The following is a 4,278-nucleotide window of genomic DNA, read 5'->3' as shown; positions in this document are numbered from 1 at the left end:
CCCTTTTTTTTTACAAGGCGGAGAAGGGGGGCGGCCCCAAGGGGCCCTTTATAAAAGCGACGGAAAAACACCCCGCAATGTTCCGTTTTTTATAATGCCTTTAATCAGCCAACCCCAAAGGAAAAGACCACTCGCAAAAAAAATTGGCATAATCGCCGCCTAAAGCGTTACACTCCACGCCCAAAAACACGCCAACCAATCTGGGAAACTCCGGCGCCCTCAAAACGCCCCTTTAAAAAAATTAGTTGATCATCTAAGATTCAATTTAAAACACAAAGGTTTTATTTTTAATGGGAGACTCGATTAAATGTGCGCGGCCGCCGAGTGGCCAGAGAAAAGAACAAAAAGAAAGAAAGGGCGGCAACAAAACACCACAAGCTAACCCCTGGTCGCCCTATGAAATTAGGGGTGTTTACTAAAGCATAGTAAGATAGTATCTAAAATGGAGGAATAAGACACTTAAGATCCTGAGTTGGTCTTAGAGGTAAAAAAATAATAAAAAATGAAAAAATAAAAAAAAATAAACACTAATTTGTGGAACTACTTTTAATAATAATCCTTTTGGTTGATTTTTTACAAAAGACCAGCTGAGGAGCTATATCTATGATGCTTGATGCTTGACCCAAAATTTCCCCTGCCTTGGATCCGCCTCCTTTCTCTGATGCGACGAGGCTGGGCCGAGCCAGGGTCGAAGCCTTCCCAAATCCCTGAGTCTCGGAAACCCTGGGATTGCTTAAAGTGTCATTTTTGAATTTTGGTAAACCTTTTAGCCATTCTGCCCTTTGGATTTTTAGGGGGAAATATAAAATTTTTTGTTTTTTTATGAATACAATAGTAATATAAATTGGAGCACAATATTAATTTTCCATATCCAGTAAACGTAATCATGCAGTGTAAATTAAATTAAAAGATTAGAATAGAAAAGAGTACAGAGAAATTTTTAAAATAAAAGTGTTTATGGGGAAAATAGGGAATAGTTTTCTTTTTTTACGATGAAATAGCGGTAGAACGACCCCTGCAAAACATATACAAGAACATCAAAAAAGACAACAAAGACGAACAAGTGAAAGGAACAATAGGGAAAAAAAAAGAGAGAGAAAATGATAAAACTCAGAAATCATCATGGAAAAGCCTAACAAGAACAAAAAAAAAGGAAAAGGAATAATTAAACAAGTATCTTTTTTTTTTAAATTTTCATTGTTTTAGTATTATTTTAAATATTGTTTTTTTATTATTTTTATCATTATTATTACTATAATAAAATAATATAATAGCAAAAATAATAATAATATAATAATAAAATATAATAATAAAATAAAATAAAAATAAAAAATATTAATAAAATAACAATAATAATAATAATAATAATAATAATAATAATAAAATAATAATAATAAAAAAATAATGATAATAATGATAATAACAATAATAATAATAATAATAATAATAAAGAAATAATAATAATAATTATTATTATTTTATTTTATTATTATTATTATTTTATTATATTATTTTTAATTTTTTATAATAATAAAGTAATGGTGATAATAAAAATAATTTTCACATAAAGCAATGAAATGGGTTTTGACAAAAGGGAAATTGTAACGATAAAAATAAAACAACAACGTCACGCAAAAAAAACGCAAAAATATTTTGTAAAATAATACTCATTGCTGATAAAGATAAAATTTTTTGTATTACATCATCTTTTCATCATTATTATCATTCTTTTTAAAATTATTATCAGTTTATTATTTTTTGTTATTATTATTTTTTTATATTTTTATTATTATTATTATTTTATTATTATTTTTTATTATTTTTTATTATTATTTTATTACCATATTATTTTATCATTATCATTATTATATTATTATTATCCTTATCTTATTTATTTTCTATTATTATTATTTTTATTATTTTTATTATTTTATTTTTATTATTAATTTATTTTTATTATTTTATTTTTATTACCCATTCACATTAAGTTATAATTATTAAAATTTGTTATAATTTCATTATCATTATTATCTTTGATATTTTTTTTTATTATGTCTGTATGTTATTATTATTATTATTTTTATTATTATTATTGCCTTATTTTTATTTTATTATTATCATTATTATTTCATTATCTTATCACTATCATTACTTCCTAACTTTTAATAATAAATTACCTCATCATTATTTTCAGTATCACTTCTTTTCTCATTTTTTAAAACTTATCATTACTCAGCATTATCATTATTGATATTACTGTAAATTTTTAATGTTCTTATACTATTCCTATCATTTTTCTTATCAATATTATCCTTATCATTTTCATCAATTTATTATTTTTGTTGTTCTTTTTAATCCCTTTGTTTTACCATCATCAAAATTTTGCGTTTGAAATCTTTTTAGATTCTAAGGAAAACGAGTCGCCATTGAGAATTCCCCCAAAAAACCCTTAGAAAGGTTATACAGACGAGTGTTGCGCGGCGCTGTCACCCACGTAAATTGGACTGAATAAAGGACCGATATATAAGAATGTTGGGAAAATTGAGAATTGTGCAGCTTTTTGATAGGGATGATTTTTTCTTAAAAGGGCCACTTCATGAAAAAAAAAAGAAAATGAACCACTAATATCACAAATAATTACGATTAAAAGATTGCATGTATTATTTTAATTTTATTAGAAATAATAAGGGTTAGAAAATAAAAAATTTTTTCTGGTTTTTGTATGTACTTACTCAGCGTAGTTTAGTGCGATATTTTGAGTAGATTATGAAACTGAAATGAGCTGTACACACACACACACACACACACACACACACAACAACATTTTGGTTGTGCGGTGTTGGGTGTAAAGACATTCTTCACATTTTCCGCTCAATGCATAATAGCTCTCACTGTTATTGGAAGCGAAGAAATGAGTCGCATCGCATAGAGGGAAGCCAGAACTCACGTGCCCCGATCGTGAATCTTATAAGATGTACTAAATAGCGAACTTGGGGATTTAACCCCTTTTAAGTGGGGTGTCCCCCCCCCCCCCTCTTCTTTCTCTTTCCCCTCTCTTCTTTCCCTCTTTTCCTCTCTCTCTCTTTTTTCTTTTTTTTTTTTTTTCTCTTCTTTCTCTCTCTCTTTTCTTTTTTCTTTTTCTTCTTCTCTCCCCTCTCTCCCTCTCCCTCTCCCTCTCCTTTTCCTTTTCCCCTTTCTTTCTTTTTCTTTTTTTTTTTTTTCCCCTTTTCTTTTTTTTCTTTTCTTTCTTTTTTTTTTTTTATCTTTTTTCTTTTTTTTTTTTTTTTTTTTTTTTCTTTCTTTCCTTTTGTTGTCTGTCTGTTTTCTCTCTGTCTCTCTCTCTCTCTTCCTTTCCCTCTTTCCCCTCTCTCTCTTCTTTCCTTTTTTCTTTCCCCTTCTCCCCTTCTCTTCTTCTTTCTTTTTTCTCTCCTCTCTCTCCTTCTTTTCTTTCCTTTCTTTTTCTTTTTCTCTTTTCTTCTCTTTCCTCCCCCCTCCCTTTTTTCTCTTCCTTTCTCTCTCTTTTTTTTTTTCCCTTCTTTTTCTTCTTTTTCCTCTCTCTCCCTTCCCTTTTCCCTTTCCCCCTTTTTCTCTTTTTCCTCCTCTCCTCTCTCCCCCTTTTTTCTCTTCCTTTCTCTCCTTCTCTCTCTCTCTCTCTCCTTTTCCTCTCTCTTCTCTCTCTTTCCCTTCTCTTCTTCTTCCTCTTTCTCTTTTCCTCTCTCTCTTTCTCTCTCTTTTCTCTCTTTCCTTCTTCTTTCCCCTCCCCTCCCCCTCTCCCTTTCTTTCTCTCTTCTCTTTTCCCCTCTCTCTCTCCTCCTTTCCCCTTTTCTCTTCTCTTCTCTCTCTCTTTCTCCCCCCTCCCCCTCTCCTTCCCTCCCCCCATTTTTTTTCCCTTCTCTCCTCCTCCTCTTCTCCCCCTTCTCCTCCTCCTCCTGCTCTCTCTCCTCTTCTCTCTCTCTCCTTCTCTCTCTCTTCCTCTCTTCCCCTCTCTCTCTCTCTCTCTCCTCTCTCTCCTCTCTTCTCTCCTTTTCCCTTCTCTCTTCCCCCTTTTCCCTTCCCCCCCCCTTCCTTTCCCCCTTTTTTTCCCTTCGCCCCTTCTCTTTCCCCTTTTTCCCTCTCTTCCGTTCTTCCCCTTTTTCCTTCCTCTCTTCCCCCTCTCTCTTTTTCCCTTTTCTCTCTTTTCTCGCGTTTTCTTCTTCTCTTTCTCTCCTCCTCTTTCTCTCCCCTCCCTTCTTTTCCTATTCCTTTTTCCCTCTTCCATTTTTCCCCCCTTTTCCCCCC

Source organism: Penaeus monodon, chromosome 37 (assembly GCF_015228065.2).
Source record: "Penaeus monodon isolate SGIC_2016 chromosome 37, NSTDA_Pmon_1, whole genome shotgun sequence".
Lineage (NCBI taxonomy): Eukaryota > Metazoa > Arthropoda > Malacostraca > Decapoda > Penaeidae > Penaeus > Penaeus monodon.
This window is presented reverse-complemented; position numbering follows the sequence as displayed.